We start from the raw sequence: 27,490 nt of genomic DNA, 5'->3' as shown, positions 1-27,490 counted from the left end.
GCAAACATTTTCTCTCATTCTCTGGGTTGTCTTTTCATTTTGTTTATGGTTTCCCTTGCTGTGTAGAAGCTTTTAGTTTAATTAGGTCTCATTTGTTTATTTTTGTTTTTATTTTCATAATACTAGGAAGTGGATCCAAAAAGATATTGATGTGATTTTTGTCAGAGTGTTCTACGTATGTTTTCTCCTAAGAGTGTTATATTGTCAGGCCTTACATTTAGGTTTTTGATCCCTTTTGAGTTTCTTTTTGTGTCTGGTGTTGGAGACTGTTTTAATTTTATTCTTTCACATGTAGCTGTAAAGTTTTCCCAGCACCACTTATTGAAGAGACTGTCTTTTCTCCATATTCTTGCCTTTTTCATAGATTCATTGAGAATAGATGCATAGGTTTATCTCTGAGCTTTCTATCCTGTTCCATTGATCTATATTTCTGTTTTTGTGGCAGTGCCGTACTGTTTTAATAACTGTAGCTTTGAAGTATTGTCCAAAGTCAAGGATTCTGATTCCTCTAGCTCCATTTTTCTTTCTCAAAGTTGTTTTAGCTATGAGGGGTCATTTGTGTTTGCATACAAATTTAAAATTTTTTGTTCTAGTTCTGTAAAAAAAAAAAAAATGCCATTGGTAAGTTGATAGAAATTGCATTGAATCTGTAGATTGTTGTGGTAGTTTGGTTATCTTGACAGTATTGATTCTTCCAATCCAAGAATGATACTACAGAGCACACAGCACACATCCCAAAAACATGGTATATCTTTCCATCTGTGTCATCTTCAGTTTCTTTCATCAGTGTTTTATAGTTTTCACAGTACAGGTCTTTTGTCTGCTTAGGTAGGTTTGTTCCTAGGTATTTTATTCTTTTTGATATGGTGGTAAATGCGTTTATTTCCTTAATTTCTCTTTCTGATTTTCCATTGTTATTGTATAGGAATGCAAGAGATTTCTGTATGTTACTTTTGTATCCTGCAGCTTTATCAGATTCACTGATGAGGTCTAGTAGTTTTATGGTAGCATCTTTAGGATTTTCTGTGTAGAGTATCTTAAAGTTACTTACTTTTGTTGAGATATATTCATTTTTTTCTGTTTACATATAGATGGCTTGGGATATATTTGTTTTTAATGGCCTTGCTACGAACAAGTTGTTTGGCCAAAGTAAGAATCTACAAATTTTACTCAGTTGAGCTACCTGTTATCTGATATAATTCTGAGAATGAAAATAACATTTAATTTCTGTACTCAGATAGAATGAAATATTATTTAGGGACTCAATTATACATTATTTTTAGGGTATATGTTTTCTAATTTTTCCTTGTAATTAATAGCTGTCCAAGGTAAAAGTCTTATTTTTAGTCTTTTATTTCCCCTGCCGAAATAAGTGACTTTTCCTATTAATGAAGTTAATTTTGTACTAGTTACACTGGTGCAGACCAAGGGGAAGGAAGAGCTTTCTTAATTAAATGGGATTAATATAAATTTGAGGTTATTAATTTCTTTGTTTATGTGAATTAAAATATTAATGTATGCATGTATTGATAAAATATGAATTTTAGCTAATGACACAGAGTTTTGTTTTCTGGAATGATAAAGAATAGATGGAACAATTTATGTTTTTATTTTTTTCAACTTTAAATCTCAGTGAACTTCTAAGATTTTCTCTTATCATCTTCCATGGTCAGCAAGATTTTTTAAACTACTTCTAATAGTAACAAGACCAAAGGAGCATTTGATGCTCTTATGTATCTTTTCGTATTTCTGCAGAAAAAGCATTTTCAAGACTCTAAAAACATTCTAAAGGTACAGTGTACTATATACAAAGCTTTATATTCAATGTAGAGTAAAGCGGTTTCCTACCAAATGGAAGTAAGCATACTATATTTTATTTTTAAGGTTGTTAGGTTCCTTGCATAGAAATCCAGTCCAGCCCTCTTATTCTCCTGATCTCTACCACCTATACATTGAGATTCTTCAGAAGCACTGGTAGGAATGCTGGTAGTTAGCCTTTTGATCAAAGTTGTGCAGGAAACTTGGCTGAACCTCGGGACAGAATCTTCTGCTGATGAGCACTCTTTTCCTAAGCAAAATTATGCTTTATTTGTGCCCCCAAACACTTGAGCTTATCACTGTGACCTGATAAATATATTGTTTTAACTAAGTTAATAATAATTAGGGCTTTAATTATTGAGAAAGTAGTAGGTATCTTATGTTTACCTTAGTCCTAGCAAGAGAGCAGTTGATATAAATAAGCCTGACCACCCCCTTTGTTACCATGTGATTAATGCACTTGAAGGATGGGAAAATATTTTCATGGGTGATAGAACTAATGGTCAGATGTTGAATTTGGCTAACTATAATCATAGAGTCTCTTGTTCGTATAGCCATGTGAACAAACATTTGGATTTTCCAGATGGTTTTAGTTTTATAGTTTTCGCAAAATAAATATCTGGGATAAAAGGTCAGAATTATTAAATAAAATGAGGAAAGCATTCTCTATCCTGACCTCATGAAATTACCAGATTATAAGAAAATGTATTAACTCCACATTTGAATTTGTTGCTCATAAACAGTCAAAATATTTTTGCTATTTTAGAAAGTAATGACAGAGCCTATGTTTTACAAGAAAGAAGGCAGAGTAATGAGTTTTGATTGTCTGTCTAACTACAGCTTTTTATTTTCCTTAAATGAAAGGGCTTTCTTTCAGCACCCTTAGTGTTACTGTGTTTCTGGCAGCATAGCTCCAGGCCATTTTAAATAATATATTTCTCTAACAAGCTTGGAAAGTCACATAGCAGAAAGATATTTGACTTCTAAAATTTTTCATTGTCAAAATGGGAGAGGCATTTTGTTTCACAAATATACACTTACACATCAAGAGTTTTTCACAAGCAGAGTCTTGCCAGATGGTATATATATTTAATACTCATTTCTTCAGCATCTTCCTATGTATCTCATGTTCACTGGGTGATTATACTGCTCAGGAGAAGGTCATACATCTGTGGGTTAGTGGATGCCTTAGAACCAACAACAGCTCTGCTTGAGGAATCCCTTGTGATTAGTCCGTCAGCAAATTACTGAATTACTGTTAGGTGTCATACGGTGTGATAGGCATGAGAGTGTCACTCTACCTTGAATCTGTTTACTTCTTCCCACCTTCACTACCCTCCTAGTCCCAAGCCATCATCACATTTCCCCTGATCTACTGTTATATAGAGCATCTGAGTGGTTTTCCCAGATTCTTTTCTTATCCTTTTCCAATATAATCTCTACACTGCAACTGAAGTGATCATTCTAAAAACCAACTGGAATCTTCACTGTACTAAGGACAGACTCCCAGATCCTTAAAGTTTCTATATGCTCTGGTCTCTCACCTCTCCTTGCTCATCCCATACTGCTCTGTTGTCAGTTATATGAAAAATAAGTCTTATGAGATATAAATAAATGAGAAATAAATCTTACATTGTTTTCTAGCACTTTGCTGTTTTCCTTCACTACAACTATACCAGTATGTAATTGTATATTTATTTGATTATCTGTCATTTTGGATGGTCTTTGAGTTCCATGATATTCTAGCACCTAATACAGTGTCTTATCCAAAAGCTCTGAAATATGTATGAGTGGGCAGTAGTGGAATTAATATAGAAGACCCAGTTTCTCTGTCCTCATATAGTCTGCAGTGAGGGTGAAAAACCATTTAAAAGTCAATTTAAGTACATCTTTGTAATGTTACAGTGGTACAAGAGCAAGGCATAGGGAACATGTGATGGGTTAGGTAGAAGTAAGAGCACTGACTTGGAACTAGACAGATCCAGAGTCAGATTGCTTTATCTCATTGGGACTTTTGGCAAGTTCCTAAACTTGCCTCGGGTATGGGAGGAGAGTAATAATTCCTACCTCACAGGTTTGTCAAAAGAATTAAATAAGAAAATTAACATAAATTAATAATGACTGATATTTATTAAACACTTATTATATACTGGTGTTTTATTACATATTATAAATGTAATATATCCAGCACATATGTTATATATGATGGTTGGATGGCATCACCGACTTGATGGACATGAATTTCAGCAAGTTCTGGGAGTTGGTGATGGACAGGAAAGCCTGGAGTGCTGCAGTCCATGGGATCTCAAAGAGTTGGACACAACTGAGCTATTATATACTGGACTGAACTATTATATACTGGGCATGTTCTAAGCATTTTAATTGTTTTCATTCGATCTCTAAAATAAGCCTGTATAAGTAGCAGCCATAAATATTGCCTCTATTTTACCATTGAGGGAACTTAAGTCTGGAAAGGTTAAGGAATTTGCCAGAGGTTACTGACTTAAACCAATAACCTTAGAGCCAGAAATCAAACTTAGAGTCTAAATCTAGAACCTGTGCTCTGCACCACCATGCCATGCCTCCATATTTGTAAATTTTCTTTCTCACTATACATACAAACATATGTAGCAGGGATATTTAATTTGAATCTTAGAATAAGATGAAAGTACTTAGACTTGTATATCTTATTTAGAGTCTTTGATTCTCAGCTGTTCGTTTTTCTGTAATTACCCTTTTAAGAGATAAATACTTGAATTTTTTAATAAAAATACTTTTAACTGTATTAAAAAAAATAAAATAAAAAAATAAAAAGCAAAAAAATTAAAAAAAAAAGAGAGATAAATACTTGAAAATAAAGGAAGAATTTTACTCAGGTATTTTTTACTTAATATTTCACATCTTAAATAAAATAATACTTTCTTATACTTTTTTCCCAGAAAAGGAGAGCTAAGAAACAACTTCATTTCTTTTTTATTGTTTCTTTACTTTGATTCATGACTAGGCCTCTTTTTTTTCTTTAACATACACTAATCATATTATTCAAAAATATTCATACATATTCCTGTATCTCTGGGTAAGGTGGCTTCAGAACTTCATAACCTTATGAGAAATTATCAAAGCACGTTGTATTTTGCATGTAAACGATGTGTTTACTGTGTTAGCACACAGTATATTTAGCATTAAACAGAATTCTCACATCTCTCTTTCATTATAAACCCACAAAAGAAAATATCCTCTCATGCTTTTTACAAATAAACCAGTCATTTCTACTTGATTATTTCTCAGTTGCAGTTTTCATTTTCAAATTGTTTTAGTGTACCTGTGTCTCACTTGGCCTGAAGTTAAATGATTTCATAAACAACAGATTTTTAAGGATTTTTTTCATTCTGTGGTCTTTTCCATGTATTTCTTCATGGCAGTGGGAAGCCAGCACTCCCCTGTGAGGGTTGTTGGATGTTTCAGAGCCTGGGGGCAGACATCTGGTGCACAGGAGGAGCACCAAGAACCTGAGTTATTGGAAGAGAACCAACTCCTTCTTGAAATAGAAATCCGGTTCACTATATTTGATGCTGCCAATCACACTAAATGATTTTGAAGTATTACATTTTGAACAGGAATTGCATTCATTTTACTGAATATTGTTGAGCTGCATTAATTCCTTTGTCCATCCTGATTTTGTCATTATCTCGATGAATTCTGAGAGATATTTTGTACTGTTAATGCCTCTAGTGAATTTTAATTTTCACTCAGCTCAACCAGTGTTTTTTCAATATACAGGATGAAAACACTTTGAAAGGTGGTGGGAGCATCAGGTGCTATCTTGAAGAAGTTGAGATTCTTAGCTTGCAGATACTAGGGAATATTATTGCCAGAAGTTTTCGTGTGTTGAGCCACTAGCTATCTGGAGTACTGCTTTCATTTGGAATCTAATAAAATAAATTTCTAAAAAAAAGGGAGAATGACCCTTAAAAGTGTCCATAGTCCTTAGAAATTTTAGCTGATCCTTTGTGATGTCATTGCAGTTTTCTGAATTTGAAAATTGTGTCTAAGTAGAGTTTAATGATTTTTAATCTAGAATCCCAATGCAGCCTAGTATTTATGATACCCATTCCAGAGTTTTTGTCTTGTCCTTTTACTCTATCCTCTAGTTTTATGCTTTGGGGCCAGACACTTAAATTCTGTCTGTTTCCTCTTTAGTAAATGGTAACGTGAATGTTCTTCTTACAGTTGCCAGAGCTAATCGGTGATACTAGATTGTCGCTACGAGTCAGACATGACCGAGTGACGTCACTTTCACTTTTCACTTTCACACATTGGAGAAGGAAATGGCAACCCACTCCAGTGTTCTTGCCTGGAGAATCCCAGGGACGGGGGAGCCTGGTGGGCTGCCGTCTATGGGGTCACACAGAGTCGGACACGACTGAAGTGACTTAGCAGCAGCAGCAGCAGCAAGAAATACTGGGAGATTTAGGTTCAAATGCATCTCAAAGCTTCCTTTTCAATTTCTGTATCAGTAGAATGGAAGACTGAAACATACTCATCCTACAAAAAAAAAAAACTTTAGCCTCAGGATAATTTAATGAAAGCTACTCTTGGTGGGCAGTCCTAAGATGGCAGAGGAATAGGGCAGGGAGACCACTTTCTCCCCACAAATTCATCAAAAGAACATTTGAACGCTGAGCAGATTCCACAAAACAACTTCTGAATGCTGGCAGAGGACATCAGGCACCCAGAAAGGAAGCCCATCGTCTTCGAAAGTAGGTAGGACAAAATATAAAAGGTTAAAAAGAGGGACAAAAGAGGTAGGGATGAAGATCTGTCCTGGGAAGGGAGTCCTAAAAAGAAGTTTCCAAACACCAGGAAACACTCCGGCGGGTCTGTGGCGAGCCTTGGAATCTCAGAGGGCAAAATAACCAGGAGGAAAAATAAAGAATTAAAACCCAGAGATTATGTGCCTAACAGCAACTCCCAGCAGAGCAGTAGCCTAGACACTCACATCCCCCACTAGCAAGCAGGGGCTGAACAGGTAGGTGCAGGCTACATTGCTTAGGGTAAGGAACCAGCCTGAATGCCCCAAGGGCAATCTGAGGGAACTAACTTGAGATAGCAATCCAGACTGTGGGATAGCTATCCCATGAAAAGCCCTAACCTAAGACACTGCCAATTCCACTCACAGAACAAAGGACTGAGCCAAGCTAGCCAGCTGCAGACTGGCCCATCCCCAGCCGGAGACAGGCAGGTGGGGACAGCCAAGCCGGAAAGGGGCAATCGCAGCCCCAAAGAGGCATCCTATACCAAACTGCAAGCAGACTTCGTTGCTAACCAAGACTTCTTGGGATTCTGGACAGTCGATATCCACCGGGAGGGTCGCAGCCAGAGATCAGCTCCCCAGAAGAGACACACAGCACACCTGAGAAGGTGCACCCATTGTACACCCAGCAAACTGAGCGGCTGGGACAGGGGAGCCGATAAGCTACAGCCTTCCTGTGCTCGCCAAGCACCTAGTAACCTGAGCTGCTCGGACCTGGGACGGGATCAAAACGCAGCCCCAACCAAGTCTGCGCCTTTGTGGAATACCCGAGAACCTGAACCTGAACAGCTTAGAGCTGGAAAGTGCATGCAACCCAGAGCCTGTATCACAGTTCCCGGCAGAGCAACCTAGAGCTTGAGCAGTGTACACTAGGAAAGCACACACGCCAAGAGCGGGGGCAAACCCAGTGTGGCTGAATCACTGTGAGCAAGCCCCACACATGCCAGTGATATTTATTTGCAGTGTTCCTCCCTCCCCACAGCACGACTGAACAAGTAAGTCTGAAAAAAAGTGACCACCACCACCACCCTTGTGTCAGGGTGAAAATTAGACACTGAAGAGACCAGCAAACAGAAGAAGCTAAAATAAACAGAGGGAACCACTTTGGAAGTGACAAGTGCAATAGATTAAAACCCTGTAGTTAGCACTGACTACATAGGAAGGGGCCTATATACCCTGAGAAGTATGTCAGATCAAGGAACTATCTGAAAATGAACTGACCCCACACTGTCTGCAACAGCTCCAGAGAAAGTCCTAGATATATTTTTACTATTAACATTTTTTTTAATTTTTATGTCCTCTATTACTCCTTTAATTTTCATTTTTATAACATACTACTACCTTGCCAAAAAGAAAGACCCTATTAAAGCAAACTTTATATATATATATACATATATATATATATATATAATAATTTTTGTGACTTTTTTTTAATATTGTATTTTTGAGAATCTAACCTCTACTCTAGATTTTTAATCTTTCCTTTTTGGTATTTGTTATCAACTTTGTACCTTTAAGAACCCAATCTTCAGTACCCATTTTTACTTGGAAGCAAGATCACTGGCTTGATTGCTGTCTCCCTGTTTTGACTCTCCTTTTTCTCCACCAGGTCGCCTCTATCTCCCACCTCCCCCTTTTCTTCTCTACCCAACGCTGTGAATCTCTTTGTGTATTCTGGACTGTGGAGAACACTTAGGGAACTGATTACTGGTTGGATCTTTCTCCTTTTGATTCCCCCTGTTATCCTCCTGGCCACTTCTGTCTCCTTCCTCCTTCTTCTCTTTGTAACTCCATGAACATCTCTGAGGGATCCAGACTGTGGAGAGCACATAGGAAAATGATTACAGGCTAGCTTGCTATCTCCTCTTTTGATTCCCCTTCTTGTCCTCCTGGTCACCTCTATCTCCCTCTTCCCTCTTCTCTTCTCCATGTAATTCAGTGTACCTCTCTGGGTGTCCCTCACTGTGGAGAAACCTTTCATCATTAACCTAGATGTTTTATCATCAGTGATGTATAGATGGAGAAGTCTTGAGGCTACTGTAGGAATAAGACTGAAAACGAGAGGCAGGAGGCTTAAGTCCAAATCCTGAGAACACCAGGGAACTCTTGAATCCAGGGAACATTAATCAATAGGAGCTTATCAAATGCCTCCATACCTATACTGAAACCAACCACCTCCCAAGGGCCAACAAGTTCCAGAGCAAGACATACCATGCAAATTCTCCAGCAACACAGGAACATAGCCCCAAGCTTTAATATACAGGCTGCCCAAAGTCACACCAAACCCACTGACATCTCAAAACTCACTACTGGATACTTCATTGCCCTCCAGAGAGAAGAAATCCAGCTCCACCCACCAGGACACCGACACCAGCTTCCCTAACTAGGAAACCTTGACAAGCCACCCGTCCAACCCCACCCACAGCGAGGAACCTCCACAATAAGAGGAACCACAAACTGCCAGACCACAAACTGCCAGAATACGGAAAGGCCAACCCAAACACAGCAATATAAACAAGATGAAAAGGCAGAGAAATACCCAGCAGGTAAAAGAACAGGATGAATGCCCACCAAACCAAACAAGAGAGAAAGAGATAGGAAATTTACCTGATAAAGAATTCCGAATAATGATAGTGAAAATGATCCAAAATCTCGAAAACAAAATGGAGTTACAGATAAATAGCCTGGAGACAAGGATCGAGAAGATGCAGGAAAGGTTTAACAAGGACCTAGAAGAGATAAAAAAGAGTCAATATATAACGAATAATGCAATCAGTTCAGTTCAGTCACTCAGTCGTGTCCGACTCTTTGCGACCCCATGAATCACAGCACACCAAGCCTCTCTGTCCATCACCAACTCCCAGAGTTCACTCAAACTCATGTCCGAGTTGGTGATGCCATCCAGCCATCTCATTCTCTGTCATCCCCTTCTCCTCCTGCCTTCAGTCCTTCCCAGCATCAGGGACATTCCCAACGAGTCAGTTCTTTGCATTAGGTGGCCAGAGTATTGGAGTTTCAGCTTCAGCACCAGTCCTTTCAATGAATATTCAGGACTGATTTCCTTTAGGATTGACTGGTTGGATCTCCTTGCAGTCCAAGGGACTCTCAAGAGTCTTCTCCAGCACCACAGTTCAAAAGCATCAATTCTTCAGTGCTCAGCAATAAATGAGATTAAAAACACTCTGAAGGGAACCAACAGTAAAATAACAGAAGCCAAAGATAGGATAAGTGAGGTAGAAGATAGAATGGTAGAAATAAATGAAACAGGAAAAAAGAAAAAAAAAGAATTAAAAGAAATGAGGACAACCTCAGAGACCTCTGGGACAATGTTTAACACCCCAACATTAGAATCATAGGAGTCCCAGAAGAAGAAGACAAAAAGAAAGACCATGAGAAAATACTTGAGGAGTTAATAGTTGAAAACTTCTCTAAAATGGGGAAGGAAATAGCCACCCAAGTCCAAGAAACCCAGAGAGTCCCAAACAGGATAGACCCAAGGCGAAACACCCCAAGACACATATTGATCAAATTAACAAAGATCAAACACAAAGAACAAATATTAAAAGCAGCAAGGGAAAAACAGCAAATAACACACAAGGGGATTCCCATAAGGATAACAGCTGATCTTTCAATAGAAAGTCTTCAGGCCAGAAGGGAATGGCAGGACATACTTAAAGTGATGAAAGAAAATAACCTACAGCCCAGATTACCGTACCCAGCAAATATCTCGTTCAAATATGAAGGAGAAATCAAAAGCTTTACAGACAAGCAAAAGCTGAGAGAATTCAGCACCACCAAACTAGCTCTCCAACAAATGCTAAAGGATCTTCTCTAGACAGGAAATACAGAAAGGGTGTATAAACTCAAACCCAAAACAGTAAAGTAAATGGCAATGGAATCATACTTACCAATAATTACCTTAAATGTAAATGGGTTGAATGCCCCAACCAAAAGACAAAGACTGGCTGAATGGATACAAAAACAAGACTTCTATATATGCTGTCTACAAGAGACCCACCTTAAAACGAGGGACACATACAGACTGAAAGTGAAGGGCTGGAAAAATATATTCCATGCAAATAGAGACCAAAAGAAAGCAGGAGTAGCAATACCCATATCAGATAAAATAGACTAAAACAAAGGCTGTGAAAAGAGACAAAGAAGGAAACTACATAATGATCAAAGGATGAAAACAAGAAGAAGATATAACAATTATAAATATATATGCACCCAACATAGGAGCACAACAATATGTAAGACAAATGCTAACTATGAAAGGGGAAATTAACAATAACACAATAATAGTGGGAAACTTTAATACCCCACTCACACCTCTGGATAGATCAACTAAACAAAATTAACAAGGGAACACAAACTTTAAATGATACGATAGAACAGTTAGACCAAATTGATATCTATAGGACACTTCACCTCAAAACAATGAATTTCACCTTTTTCTCAAGTGCACACGGAACCTTCTCCAGAATAGATCACATCCTGGGCCATAAATCTAGCCTTGGTAAATTCAAAAAAATTGAAATCATTCCAAGCATCTTTTCTGACCACAATGCAGTAAGATTAGATCTCAATTACAGGAGAAAAACTATTAAAAATTCCAACATATGGAGCCTGAACAACATGCTGCTGAACAACCAACAAATCACAGAAGAAATCAAAAAAGAAATCAAAATATGCATAGAAATGAATGAAAATGAAAACACAACAACCCAAAACCTATGGGACACTGTAAAAGCAGTGCTAAGGGGAAGGTTCATAGCATTACAGGCTTACCTCAAGAAACAAGGAAAAAGTCAACTAAATAACCTAATGCTACACCGAAAGCAACTAGAAAAGGAAGAAATGAAGAACCCCAGGGTCAGTAGAAGGAAAGAAATCTTTAAAATTAGGGCAGAAATAAATGCAAAAGAAACAAGAGAGACCATAGCAAAAATCAACAAAGCCAAAGGCTGGTTCTTTGAGAGGATAAATAAAATTGACAAACCACTAGCCAGCCTCATCAGGAAACAAAGGGAGAAAAATCAACAGAATTAGAAGTGAAAATGGAGAGATCACAACAGACAACACAGAAATACAAAGGATCATAAGAGACTGACTTATCAGCAACTATATGCCAATAAAATGGACAACTTGGAAGAAATGGACAAATTCTTAGAAAAGTACAACTTTCCAAAACTGAACTAGGAAGAAATAGAAAATCTTAACAGACCTATCACAAGCACGGAAATTGAAACTGTAATCAGAAATCTTCCAGCAAACAAAAGCCCAGGTCCAGAAAGCTTCACAGCTGAATTCTACCAAAAATTTAGAGAAGAGCTAACACCTATCCTACTCAAACTCTTCCAGAAAATTGCAGAGGAAGGGAAACTTCCAAGCTCATTCTATGATGCCAGCATCACCCTAATACCAAAACCTGACAGAGATGCCACAAAAAAAGAAAACTACAGGCCAATATCACTGATGAACATAAATGCAAAAATCCTTCACAGAATTCTAGCAAACAGAATCCAACAACATATTAAAACAATCATACATCATGATCAAGTGGGCTTTATCCCAGGGATGCAAGGATTCTTCAGTATGTGCAAATCAATCAATGTAATACACAACATTAACAAACTGAAAAATAAAAACCATATGATTATCTCAATAGATGCAGAGAAAGCCTTTGACAAAATTCAACATCCATTTATGATTTTTAAAAAAACCCTCCAGAAAGCAGGAATAGAAGGAACATACCTGAACATAATAAAAGTTATATATGACAAACCCACAGCAAACCTTATCCTCAATGGTGAAAAATTGAAAGTGTTTCCCCTAAAGTCAGGAACAAGACAAGGGTGTCCACTCTCACCACTACTATTCAACATAGTTTTGGAAGTTTTGGCCACAGCAATCAGAGCAGAAAAAGAAATAAAAGGAATGCAGATTGAAAAGAAGTAAAACTCTCACCGTTTGCAGATGACATGGTCCTCTACATAGAAAACCCTAAAGACTCTACCAGAAAATTACTAGAACTAATCAGTGAATATAGTAAAGTTGCAGGATATGAAATCAACACACAGAAATCCCTTACGTTCCTATACACTAACAATGAGAAAGCAGAGAAATTAAGGAAAAAATTCCATTCACCATTGCAACGAAAAGAATAAAATACTTAGGGATATACCTAAAGAAACAAAAGACCTACATATAGAAAACTATAAAACACTGAAGAAAGAAATCAAAGAGGACACTAATAGAGGGAGAAATAGACATTGTTCCTGGATCAGAAGAATCAATATAGTGAAAATGAGTATACTACCCAAAACAATCTATAGATTCAATGCAATCCCTATCAAGCTACCAATGGTATTTTTCACAGAGCTAGATCAAATAATTTCACAGTTTGTATGGAAATACAAAAAACCTTGAATAGCCAAAGCAATTTTGAGAAGAATGGAACTGGAGGAATCAACCTGCCTGACTTCAGTCTCTACTACAAAGCTACAGTCATCAAGACTGTATGGTACTGGCACAAAGACAGAAATATAGATCAGTGGAACAAAATAGAAAGCCCAGAGATGATTCCACGCACCTATGGACACCTTATCTTCAACAAGGAGGCAAGAATAGCAATGGAGAAAAGACAATCTCTTTAACAAGTGGTGTTGGGAAAACTGGTAAACCACTTGTAAAAGAATGAAACTAGAACACTTTCTAACACCATACACAAAAATAAACTCAGAAAGGATTAAAGATCTAAAGAAAAGACCAGAAACTATAAAACTCCTAGAGGAAAACATAGGCCAAACACTCTCCAACATAAATCACAGCAGGGTCCTATGACCCACCTCCCAGAATATTGGAAATAAAAACAAAAACAAACAGGACCTAATTAAAATTAAAAGCTTCTGCACAAAAAAAGAGAAACTATAAGCAAGGTGAAAAGACAGCCTTCAGAATGGGAGAAAATAATAGCAAACAAAGCAACTAACAAAGAATTAATCTCAAAAATATATAAGCAGCTCCTGCAGCTCAATTCCAGAAAAATAAACAACCCAATCAAAAAGTGGGCCAAAGAACTAAACAGACATCTCTCCAAAGAAGACATACAGATGGCTAACAAACACTTGAAAAGATGCTCAACATCACTCATTATCAGAGAAATGCAAATCAAAACCACAATGAGATACCATTTCACACCAGTCAGAATGGCTGCTATCCAAAAGTCTACAAGCAATAAATGCTGGAAAGAGTGTGGAGAAAAGGGAACCCTCTTACACTGTTGGTGGGAATGCAAACTAGTACAGCCACTATGGAGAACAGTGGGGAGATTCCTTAAAAACTGGAAATAGAACTGCCATATGAACCAGCAATCCCACTGCTGGGCATACACACCGAGGAAACCAGAATTAAAAACACACGTGTACCCTAATGTTCATCGCAACACTGTTTACAATAGCCAGGACATGGAAGGAACCTAGATGTCCATTTTCAGATGAATGGATAAGAAAGCTGTGGTACATATACACAATGGAGTATGACTCAGCCATTAAAAAGAATACATTTGAATCAGTTCTAATGAGGTGGATGAAACTGGAGCCTACTATAAGAGTGAAGTAAGCCAGAAAGAAAAACACCAATACATTGTCACCCTGCTTATTTACCTTATATGCAGAGTACATCATGAGGAACGCTGGGCTGAAAGACGCACAAGCTGGAATCAAGATTGCTGGGAGAAATATCAATAACCTCAGATATGCAGATGACACCACCCTTATGGCAGAAAGTGAAGAGGAACTCAAAAGCCTCTTGAGGAAAGTGAAAGAGGAGAGTGAAAAGGTTGGCTTGAAGCTCAGCATTCAGAAAACAAAGATCATGGCCTCTGGTCCCATCACTTCATGGGAAATAGATGGGGAAACAGTGGAAACAGTGTCAGACTTTATTTTTCTGGGCTCCAAAATCACTGTGGATGCTGATTGCAGCCATGAAATTAAAAGACGCTTACTCCTTGGAAGGAAAGTTATGATCAACCTAGACAGCGTATTAGAAAGCAGAGACATTACTTTGCCAACCAAGGTCCATCTAGTCAAGGCGATGGTTTTTCCAGTGGTCATGTATGGATGTGACAGTTGGACTGTAAGAAAGCTGATCACAGAAGAATTGATGCTTTTGAACTGTGGTGCTGGAGAAGACTCTTGAGAGTCCCTTATACTGCAAGGAGATCCAACCAGTCCATTCTAAAGGAGATCAATCCTGGGTGTTCATTGGAAGGACTGATGCTGAAACTGAAACTCCAATACTTTGGCCACCTCTTGCGATGAGTTGACTCACTGGAAAGGAGTCTGATGCTGGAAAGGATTGGGGGCAGGAGGAGAAGGGGACGACAGAGAATGAAATGGCTGGATGGCATCACCGACTCGATGGACATGAGTTTGAGTGAACTCCGGGAGTTGGTGATGGACAGGGAGGCCTGGTGTACTGTGATTCATGGGATCGCAAAGAGTCGGACGCGACTGAGTGACTGAACTGAACTGAACTGAACTGAATGCATATTTATGGAATTTAGAAAGATGGTAACGATATCCCTGTATTCGACAGCAAAAGAGACACAGATGTATAGAACAGTCTTCTGGACTCTGTGGAGAGGGCGAGAGTGGGATGATTTGGGAGAATGGCATTGAAACGTGTATATTATAATATGTGAAACGAATTGCCAGTCCAGGTTCGATGCATGATACAGGGTGCTCGGGGCTGGTGCACTGGGATGACCCAGAGGGATGGGATGGGGAGGGAAGTGGGAGGAGATTCAGGATAAGGAACATAGGTACACCCATGGCCGATTCATGTCAATGTATGGCAAAACCAGTACAATATTGTAAAAAAAAGAAAGCTACTCTTACATCACTTTTTCTGTATTGTTATTAGTGAGCTAGGCAAAGAGTTCAGAAAAGAAATGTAGTAGAAATTTCAGGTTCTTCTACCCTATTGAATTTTATTCCTATTGTCCCTTCTTCAGTGATACTGGAGACAGCAGACTTTTTTGAAACTTTAGGAAAAGAGAATATAGCCTCACAGCTGCAGGCCTGTTCTTTTCTTGTGTCACTGGTCTTCTTCAACCACTTTAAAGCCACCAGAGTTGAGAGAATACCTAAATTTGATAATTTCAGGTCAGAATGACATTGGTGAGAGCTTTTGAGATTGTGTCCGTTTACCAAGCACAACTCTTCCTGTGGAACATTTACTTTCTTTTTTGGTTGTTTTGGTGCCTTCCTTTGAAGAAAATAGTGGTTGCTAAATAGCTCTTAAGTTATTTGTTTAAAAAACGTGTTATCCAATTGGAAAGTCTCATATTAGCCAATGAAATCTTTTTTTGTCACTTATATCTCTAAACTGTGTTTCAGTTCAGTTCAGTCACTCAGTCGTGTCCGACTCTTTGCGACCCCATGAATCACAGCACACCAGGCCTCCCTGTCCATCACCAACTCCCGGAGTTCACTCAAACTCGTGTCCATCGAGTCGGTGATGCCATCCAGCCATCTCATTCTCTGTCGTCCCTATCTCCTCCCACCCCCAATCCCTCCCAGCATCAGAGTCTTTTCCAGTGAGTCAATTCGTCGCATGAGGTGGCCAGAGTAGTGCAGTTTCAGCTTTAGCATCAGTCCTTCCAATGAACACCCAGGATCAGTCTCCTTTAGAATGGACTGGTGGATCTCCTTGCAGTCCAAGGGACTTTCAAGAGTCTTCTCCAGCACCACAGTTAAAAAGCATCAATTCTTCTGCGATCAGCTTTCTTCACAGTCCAACTGTCACATCCATACATGACCACAGGAAAAACCATAACCGTTTAGAACTGGTCAAAACTGGCCAGTGGTTGCTGTTTTTTAAACTACTAGTATTATATTTTAAAATGGTAATGACACTGTAAGTTTCATTAACATTTTAAATGCATTTCATGGCTAATTCCAACTTCTGTCTTTTTCTTTTTAAAATCATCAGTATTTAAATCTCATTATTTTAATTATATCCAATTAAACGTGCTTGCATAATCAGTATATTTTGTTACATGCATTAGTAAAGAGAGCACTTTAAGTACTTAGCATACTGACTTTCATCATATATTAAATTTGCATGCCTTAAAATAAATTTTATATGGAAGTTTTAGATAACACATGTGATAGGTATATAAATCAGGTGCCAGGGTCTTTATCTGTTAAATAAATGTTCTTTGAGAAATCTTATCCTCTTGGTTCTTAGTTTGGTTCATTTTCATTTCCTAAATTATTTTATAATACTTTGTACATAATGTGGATGCATGCTGAAAGCTAAATAAGATGTTAGCAAGAAAAAATTGCACATTTAGAAATACTTGGAAGTGTCATTCCTCTGTAAAATCCTCTATAAAGTCATCATAAAAGGCCATACACTTGTTAAACCACTATACAGTTAAATGATTGCTTTATTCACTATTAGGGCAAAAGTCAAAGGCCCTGTGATGGATCAGATTTTGGGCCTGAGAATCAGTGGCTATGCCATGTATTCGTTTGATGACCTGGGCAAGTTACTAGACTTGTGTGTGTGTCACAGCCTCACCTGTACAATAAGAATTATGTTTATACCTATTTATTGAGTAATTATGAGAATTAAACTGGATAGTGCCAAGTATTTGTTCAATAAATATTAATTTATACTTTTCTATCTTAAAATTTAGACACAGATGCAGGAGTATTTAATTTTTAAATTTCTCTTCCGAAACATTTTGCAACAAGTTGGGCATGTCCCCATTCCATGTGAAATTTCCATGGTACTCATCTCTGAAAAGAGGTGGGGAAGCAGCTTTTTCTTTGGAGTCTTTTATTTACCCTGCCAACTGTAAAGTATGTTTCTCCTAGAAACACCTCTCCTAGCAGGATGGTAACTATTTCAAGAAGGAAAAAAGGCGAGAGAAATTAGGGAAAGAGAAGTGAATTCTTTTGAATTTTCTCAACGTGTTTATGTGAGTAGAAGTTATGCAAATAAATATTTTCAAGACTGGACTAAAGCTAAGGAACACCACATTTGGCACATAGATGAAAACTATAAGCCCATAATAGAACTCCCAAAGAGCTTTAATTAAAACCAATAGTCTGCCCTTTTTTATTGGAACAGACTAGTGATCTTGCATTTTATATCTACTTCATACTTAAAAAGCTGTTACAGTAAGCTGTTTGAAACAATGACAGTGCTTCGTATAGTTGTGGGTTGGTTGCATTTGTTAGCAGTAAGTAAGAACAGCTGTTCTATTTGATACACATAGATGTTACCATGCCATTTTTTTCTAAGGTTAAATATTGATTTATAAGGTGGGAAATAAAATATCTCAGTATATGACTCTTGATATAGCATAAACTGGGATTTGTAAAGTGCAGAATCACTGTATTTTAGAAATTGATGTTTTAATGTAAAACATTTAAAAAATTTTAGTGGCTCAAGTTTCTGTTATTATAGAGAATCTACAAATCTTATCTAGCGCCTTGTTTTTTCTAAATTAATTTCATTGGAATATAGTTGATTTACAATGTTGTGTTAGTTTCTGGAGTACAGCAAAGTGATTCAGTTATATGATAGTTTGCATTGCTTATCTCAAATTCCCAATCCATCTCTCCCCTACCCCGTTGGAAACCACAAGTCTGTTCTCTATGTCTGTGAATCTGTTTCCGTTTCATAGATAAGTTCATTTGTGTCTTGTTTTAGATTCCTCATATAAGTGACATTATATGTATTTGTTTTTCTGTTTCTGACTTACTTCTTTTAGTATGATAATATCTAGGTCCATCTATGTTGCTGCAGATGGCATTATTTCATTCTTTTTTATAACTGAGTAGTATTCTATTGTGTGTGTGTGTGTGTGTGTGTGTGTGTGTGTCTTTATGCACCATATCTTCTTCACCCATTCATCTGTTGTTGGGCTTTTAGGTTGTATTCATGTCTTGGCATTGTTAGTATTGCTTCTGTGAACATAGGGGTGCATGTATCTTTTCAAATTACATAATGGCTTTGTCTGGTTATATGCCCAGGAGTGGAATTGCTGGATCATGTGGCAGTTCTATTTTTATTTTTTTGAGGAATCTCCATACTATTTTCCATAGTGGTTGCACCAGTTTACATTCCCACCAGCAGTGTAGGAGGGTTCCCCTTCCTCCACACTCTCTCCAGCATTTACTGTAGACTTAATAATGATGGCTGTTCTGACCAGTGTGAAGCTGGTACCTCATTGTGGTTTTGATTTGCATTTTCTCTAATAATTAGCAATTCTAACTCCCTATTTTTAATATAAAAACACCTGAGACCCCAAAGAAAGGAATGTTCCTCAGGATCCAAGGTTTTTAGAGGCAAAGTGAACATGTTAATCACTCAGTTGTGTCCAACTCTTTGCAACCCCATGGACTGTAGCCCACTGGGCTCCTCTGTCCGTGGAATTATCCAGGCAAGAATACTGGAGTGGGTAGCCATTCCTTTCTCCAGGAGATCTTCCTGACCGAAGGATTGAACTCTAATCTTCTGCATTGCAGGCAGATTCTTTACTGTCTGAGCCATGTTAGAAGTTAGAGGCAAAGCCAACAGTAAAATTCACAACTTCTGACTCTCTGCCATCTTTTCTTAGTATCATTGCTGCCTTTTAGTGTTCATGTTGGGAAAACGGTCAAGATTTAGTGTGATTTTATAAGCATGGTTTCTGATAGTTTTAAAAAGTGACATTGTTTCTACAATTACATTAGACTTTAAGTTGCAGGAAATTAATTCTGTTAATGTAATTCACATTTCTTGCCCTCCCCCCTCTACCTTGCCCTCTAAAATTAATCACCAGGAATAAGTCAGATTCTATGTTTGGGTCAGGATTAGCAAGGTTGTAACAAATAATAGCAAAACAGCTACTTCTTTGAAGGATTATTTCATTGTTAGGGACAGTAGTCTATTTAAATTATGTCAAGCGAAAAGATAGGTTTTGGAAAAACATGGAGAGCTCATACGGAACCCAACAGCAAAAGCTGATATAGCCCTTTGGGAGGTGATAGTTGTCAGCAGCTTTCTCTCTCTCTCTTTGGTAGCTACTCTATCATCTCTCATTCTGTTTGTAAGTTTGTGTCATTCTTGTTTCATCCTATAAACCAGCTTTTCTGATTGCTTGTCCTTGTGGACGTGAGGAAATAGAGCTTCTAGTACATCCTTCAAATGGCAACCCACTCCAGTATTCTTGCCTGGAGAATCCCAGGGACAGGGGAGCCTGGTGGGCTGCCATCTATGGGGTCGCACAGAGTCGGACACAACTGAAGCGACTTAGCAGCAGCAGCAGCAGTACATCCTTCTGTGACCCTATAATCCCAGTACCCATCACTGCCAGACCAGGTTCAGTCTGTGTATCTCCCAGTTCAGAAATTTGAAAGAACAATCAGGATTGGTCCTTACCCCATCTTAGGGTTTCATCCAAGTGCTTCATCTTTGTTTTTATCTTCAGAGGCTGTAAGCTGGAGCCCATTCCCTAAGAAAAGGGCCTGGGTAGGGCAGGCAAATGGACTGATAGACCTACTGCACTATTGAGTGCAGACCCTTAGTAGTCACTTTCAGCTCAGTTCAGTTCAGTCGCTCAGTCGTGTCCGACTCTGCGACCCCATGAATCACAGCACGCCAGGCCTCCCTGTCCATCACCAACTCCCGGAGTTCACTCAAACTCACGTCCATCGAGTCGGTGATGCCATCCAGCCATCTCATTCTCTGTCGTCCCCGTCTCCTCCCACCCCCAACCTTTCCTAGCATCAGAGTCTTTTCCAGTGAGTCAACTCGTCGCATGAGGTAGCCAAAGTATTGGAGTTTCAGCCTCAGCATCAGTCCTTCCAATGAACACCCAGGATTGATCTCCTTTAGAATGGATTGGTTGGATCTCCTTGCAGTCCAAGGGACTCTCAAGAGTCTTCTCCAGCACCACAGTTAGAACCTCCTTTTTTCCACACTCACCTGCCAGTTACCTCTGCAGATATTCCTGAGTACTTCTGGGGGTATTTAGGAGTGAATAGTGGCGAGAATTTTTATTAGAGTCAAATCTGCTTTGATGCCATGATTGTCCTAGCTGATACATTTCATTTACCAGGAATTTTGAAGTTACCTAAATAGTACTGTCTAAACTGTCTTAGTTAATCAGGGAAGACTCAGCTTCATTGCAGTCACTCAAGGACTAAGCCACATTTCTTTCATGTTTCTCTTGCTACATAGTAGCACTGATTAGAATGGTTTGGAGGAGAGTGAAAAAGTTGGCTGAAAGCTCAACATTCAGAAAACTAAGATCATGGCATCTGGTCCCATCACTTCAAGGCAAATAGATGAGGAAACAGTGGCTGACTTTATTTTTTGGGCTCCAAAATCACTGCAGATGGTGATTGAAGCCATGAAATTAAAAGACACTTACTCCTTGGAAGGAAAGTTATGACTAACCTAGATAACATATTAAAAAGCAGAGACATTACTTTACCAACAAAGGTCCAGCTAGTCAAGGCTATGGTTTTCCCATTGGTCATGTATGGATGTGAGAGTTGGACTGTGAAGAAAGCTGAGCATCAAAGAATTGATGCTTTTGAACTGTGGTGTTGGAGAAGACTCTTGAGAGTCCCTTGGACTGCAAGGAGATCCAACCAGTCCATTCCAAAGGAGATCAGTCCTGGGTGTTCATTGGAAGGACTGATGTTGAAGCTGAAGCTCCAATACTTTGGCCACCTCATGCTTAGAGCTGACTCATTTGAAAAGACCCTGATGCTGCAAAGATTGAGGGCAGGAGGAGAAGGGGACGACAGAGGATAAGATGGTTGGATGGCATCACTGACTCAATGGACATGAGTTTGGGTAAACTCTGGGAGTTGGTGATGGACAGGGAGGCCTGGCATGCTGCGATTCATGGGGTCACAAAGAGTCGGACACTACTGAGCGACTCAACTGAACTGAAGGTGGTTAATACCAATTTCATATATTTGTATCTCACGTTGCCTTAGAGCTACAGGTGAGCTGCAGCTCTGATTTACTTAGAGGTCAACTGGGTGTCTTCTTATTCCAGAGCCTGGATTGAACAAACAGCTCCTGTCTGGAACATGCTGTTCATGAGGCAAAGGCAGAAATGCAGGAACCTGAACAGAACCACACAATCTAATTTAAAGCTTCTGCTCAAATACGTATGGCTCATGTCACTTCTACTTATGTCCATTGGCCAATGCAAGTCATATGGCCATGTCTAGAGTCAGCGGAGCAGGGGTTATATACCTCCTATGTGAAAAAGAGACAGTAAATAATTATGAATAATGATAGTATATAATCAGACACAAGCATCCGTCATCTCATTCAATTATCACAACACTCATAAATGTGAATATCATCACTGTTGTACAGTTTATTAATATAACAATTTTGTGTTGAGCACCTGCCATATCCTGGACTCTGAGCTCTAGGAACTCTCACTATTCTATTATATTTTGACAATATGGGTTTATTTTATGTAAAATGTTCTAACTCTTAGAGATATTCGCACTTTGTTGTAAAATAATGGATCTCAAGCTTTTTTTTGGTCTCAGGACCCCTTTACATTCTTTCCTTCTCTAGAGGATCTTCCCAACCCGGGGATTGAACCTGGGTCTCCCGCATTGCAGGCAGATGCTTTTACCATCTGAGCCACCAGAGAAACCCTTAAAAATTATTGCAAACCTCAAAAGAATTTTTGTTTATATGGATTATATCTCTCAGTATTTACTGTATTTGAAATTAAAACTGAGAAATGTAAAACCTGTGTATTATTTAGAAATAAGCCATTGCATGTTAGCATAAGAAACTCTAAATAGCTATAACATATCTATATTTTGCAAAGTAGAAAAGAAAAAGTTTAGTCAACAGTGGCATTGTTCTATACTTTTGCTAACCTCTTTAATGTCTGGCTAGATAGAAGACAGGAACATTCCTATATTGGCTTCTGCATTCACTTTCTTGTGATATAATACTAATACATCATGTTACCTCTGGAAAGCAGTATACTTGTTAGAGAGTAAGAGTGAAAGAGACAAATAACATCTTGGTATTGCTCTTGAAATAGTTTAGGCCTCACAGAGCCCCTGAAAGAGTCTTAGAGACCCTCAAAGATCCTGTAAGAACACTTTGAGAACTTCTATGCTTAAGTGTATTTATGAAAATAAATACATGACATCCTTAGTTAGTATATTTTCATAGAGCATCACCTTTGTGTTATTCTATTTTATAAGTTACATAACTTTGTTAGGTAGGCTTACTGCTATAAGAATCCACAAATCTCAGTAACTTAACACATTCATTTCTTATTCATATCACAGTCCAGTGTAGGTCAGTAGTAGGGGCTTTGCCCCTCAGCAGTCATTCAGGGACCTACGCCCCCTAGGGCCTCAGAGTCTTCTAGTGGATCCTCTCTATCTGGTCAGCAGACAAAGGAAGAGCCTAGAGAATCATGTATATGAGGTCATGTTCCTCTTGCCAGAATTCATGTACAACCCATAACAGTATTGGAAGCTGAAGAGTGTATCTGGTTCTGTTTTCAGAAGAAAAGGAGGCAGCAGAGTTTGACCAAGACATATCGTCCTCTACCAGAATGAGCAACTAAGTTCTACTAAACAAGTTAAAAGAAAACTTGATTATTTATTGTCAACTTTTTTGCCCTATGAAAATTAAGTGGTATGTAGTACAAAGCAGTGGCAAGCCACTCCAGTACTCTTGCTTAGAAAATCCCATGGATGGAGGAGCCTGGTAGGTTGCAGTCCGTGGGGTCGCTAATGGTCGGACATGACTGAGCGACTTCACTTTCACTTTTCACTTTCACACATTGGAGAAGGAAATGGCAACCCACTCCAGTGTTCTTGCCTGGAGAATCCCAGGGACGGGGGAGCCTGGTGGGCTGCCATCTATGGGGTCACACACAGTCAGACACGACTGAAGTGACTTAGCAGCAGCAGCAGCAGTACAAAGCAGTATTGCCTCATGCTTTGAGAAAAGTTGTAGGGATATGAAATCTAAAATTAATTTTTAAATATTTAAAACTTTATTTTGAAATAATTTCAAATGTAAAGCAAAGTTGTACAAAGAACTGCATGTTATACCCTTTACCCAGAATCACCAATTATTAATATTCTGCCACATTTGCTTTTACTTTTTTCTTTGTGTATATACATAAAAGTGGGAGTATATATGTGTACATACACAAATTCCCCCCAAATTATTTGAGAGTAAAGAGTCTGCTTGCAATGAAGGAGACCCAGATGCAATCCCTGGGTTGGGAAGATCCCCGTGAGAAAGGAATGGTGTGGGCTCTGGTTGGTAGGTCATTTAGCACATTTCATCAGGTTTGCTACAATTATTCTTTTAGGAGAAGAACCCAACATTCTCTGGCCCAATCAGAGCCTTGTTTAGAATGCTGGACTAGGAGCACCATTTCCATGTAGCACCCATGAAGTGACCATGAGGATAAAGTTGATCCAGGTGGCTGGAAGGGAGAAATAGAAGTTGGGTCATTGATGACTGTTTTGAGCTGTTAAATCAGTCAGCCTTGAAGCCTACCCTGCATTTGTGTTTTCCAATTATTTGAGCTATTAAATTCCATGTATTAAATGAGCTCGCTTGGGTTGGTATTCTGTTAACTTTTGACATAAAGAGTACCAAGTGATATTCCTAGTAACAAATAGTAATGACTATGTTGCTTTAAATTTAAAAAATGGTAAGAAAGTTGTATATATAAAACTTTGTCAATGCCGACAAAAAGAAATGAGTATTAGGGGTTTCTTAGTGTTGTTATTGATGTGTTTTCTCACCAGCTTGGTGGTAGAACCCTGGCATAGGCTACTAAAGAAGGTTAATGTATCACACTCCACAATGCATATCCCAAGTTCCAGAGAATACATGGGTTTATTTTAGTAGTTAGGTTGTTAACAGTTATGGAGAGGGGCTTTAGATTCATTTGGACTCATTTCAGTTAACCAAACCAACTTGAGTGAATTAAAATCTAGTAGTGGAGGGGTCAAATGCCAGGTATGTGGGGTGTCATCTGAAGTCCGAGAGCAGTAAGGATCTTGGCATGGCACCCAACACTAGAAACCTTAAGCACTCACTGTCTTTTTCATCTTGGCTTTTCCTGTGTTTCTGCTTCATTTCCAGTCTAACCAGGCAATTTCAAATACATAGAGAGAGAATATGGCTGTGTTAGTTTGAGTCAAGCACTCTCTCCTGTTCAGTTCAGTTGTGCTCATTGGTGTAAAAATGGTCTTGGAAGACCTATCCCTGAGGGCGTGGAGAAGATTTCAGGGGCTGATTCAGACAGAGACTGCAGAGTTGGCTTCTGAAGAAACATGTATATATGCTACAGCCAGCTGAAAATGGCTCTGTGATGCCTTTCTGCTTCCCTCTTAGGACTCCTGCCCCTCATTATTAGCCTAGATTTCTTTATTCGAATTCTTGCCAAGATGCTGACTAATAAGACTTTAGGATATGGGTTGTAATCCTTTCCAGGATTTTTTTTTTTAGTTTTACTAAATAACTGTTTTACATCAGCAGCATCAACAACCTGGGAGTTTGTTATTCCTACAGAGTCCTGGGTTCCACCCGTGAAATACTGAAATAGAAGCTGGGGGCACGACCCGCAATCCTCCAGGTGATGCTTGAAGCACTTGAAGTTTGAAAACCACAGCCCCCCAGAAAGTGGCCACAACCTGGGGTCTGTCTTCTTCGCGGCATCTCCTCCTAGCTGGGCACAGTGGTGATGCTTGCAGATAGAATCATGGTGAACATTTGCTTGTTGCTGCAAAAGAAAAACCTAGTCTCTGGCCTCTGAAGAGTAAAACACTCCTGTAGCACAAAGGTTACTGTCCCCAGTCCTGCAGCCTCCATCTCTTCAGGTTATCCCCAAGAGACCTCCATGTGGCGGCATTTTTTGGACATTTTTCTGCCTGTGCACACGAAGCATGCGTATCTCCTCTTCCTCCTCCACCTCCCGGCTCTCCCTTCTTTCTGCTCCTGCTGTTTTCCTCTCTTCCTCTTCTTTTTTCTTTCTTGCCCCTCCATCTCTGTTTCCTCTTCCCTCATCCTTCCTCTTTCCCTTCTCTCACTTCTCTCTGCCTCTTTCCTCGCCTTCTTTCTTTACTCGTGCTCTTTGCCTTCTGCTTTTTTCTTTTCATTTTTCTTTCTCATGTTTTTCCTTCTTCCTGGTCCTCACTCTCCTCCTGTTCTTCCTCTTCCTCCTCTCACTTCTACTCCTAATGGGGTTAAACGTACGCAAGAAGAGAAGACTAATGCTGAAAGCCATGGAAGGTGATCAATGCCGTTTCTATAGTTCTAACACCCAGGGCACCTTGAGGATTGTCTGGGGCCTGCGCCTGCCTCTTCTGCACCTGTTCCTCAAGACCTAAAATTTATGCCCTTCAGTTCTCAGCTCCCTCAGCCTCCTGGCCTACTCCCCAACCCCGAACCTAGGAATGAGCTCTCACTGTCCTGTTATGCCAGATATTTACTGTTTACCTCTAGGGTGGAGGTAGGGTGTTGAGAAGCTCTGGTGTTTAGAGTTTGCTAATCTCTGGATGCTGGGAAAGATTGAGAGCAGGAGAAGAGGACAGCAAAGAATGAAATGATTGGATAGCATCATTGACTCGATGGACATGAGTCTGAGCAGACTCTGAGAGTTAGTGAAGGAAAGGGAAGCCTGGTGTGCCGCAGTCCATGGGGTCACAAAGAGTCAGACACAACTGAGTGACTGAACAACAGCAAAATCTCTGTAGTACAAATACACTCCCTACTATGACCACTTTCAAGCTTCCAAGTTGACATCACTGAATGTGGAGCTGGGAAAGAAGCTTATAGGAGCCTCTCACAAACCAGTCAAACCTGTTGTAGCACACACTAAGGAGGGCCTTGCTAGCCATGGTCCATATACAGTACAGCTCATTCCCTCATCACTGTAGATGTTTGGGAGTTAACCATTAAATGAATGAATTACTGTAAGTTGAACCATCAGTTGTTTGTTTACTCTTTAACATTCATTTTTTGGGACAGCCATTGGAATAATTAAAAACAGCACAGTATGTAATAATTGCCACAACACTGCCTTTTAGTTTAATTAAATAAAATCAACTGTAAATACTGTCAAAATTGCAGCCCTTTCAATGATTTGTCAAACCCTTTTACTTATGAGTCTGAGCTGTTTAAAGATATCACTATTAATTATAATACCTTTTGGGTTATATATAACATATTTGTTTATGTAACAAAGTTTGAATTAATATTCAGTTAAAATGTAGAATATCATTCAGTTGCCTTGTCTTCTGTATTTGCATTCTACAGCATTTTTGGTGGATTTTTATTATTTTTAAGTAGTTTCACATTGTGTTTTATGATATATTTCTTCCTGTAACACTCACATACAGATGGAAATGTTGGGAATCTAGTTTAAGGCTGATTTTTTTTTTTTTTTAATTCTGTTATGTGATTGATCTGGTCAGTGAACAAGAAATTCTTCGAGGCCATCCATCACTCCAGGCAGGAGCTGAGCTAAACCTTCTAACTCACTGCTTTCAGTCAGTCATGCAAGATTGAGGTTATAAATATTGAATGTGCAAACAACTGTTTAAATTAGCTGTCCTATCTATTTTATGCAATTTTAGTAGAAAAGCAAGCTGATACATTGTTTAGTGGTAAGAAGTGGAAGATGGTGAATACAGTATTATCTTTTCATACGTCATTGAGTTAATCCTGTTGGCAAATATTTAAAATAGTTAGATCAAATTAATTCTTGTTCCCTTAAGTTAAATTAGAAGTAAGGCAACTGAGCATGTAATTTATGTA

General features: G+C 38.8%; 1 protein-coding gene across 12 annotated transcripts in view; it reads left to right on the top strand.

Annotated features, from left to right (window-relative positions):
* CFAP20DC (CFAP20 domain containing) overlaps window positions 1-27,490 on the top strand; it is a 269,101-nt gene that overhangs the window by 16,195 nt on the left and 225,416 nt on the right. The gene's annotated exons all lie outside the window — the stretch shown is intronic.

Source organism: Moschus berezovskii, chromosome 24 (assembly GCF_049115385.1).
Source record: "Moschus berezovskii isolate FMDL1 chromosome 24, NW_MosBer_1.0, whole genome shotgun sequence".
Classification (NCBI taxonomy): domain Eukaryota; kingdom Metazoa; phylum Chordata; class Mammalia; order Artiodactyla; family Moschidae; genus Moschus; species Moschus berezovskii.
Note: the sequence above shows the minus strand (reverse complement) of the source record. Positions and strands in the feature narration are given on the sequence as shown.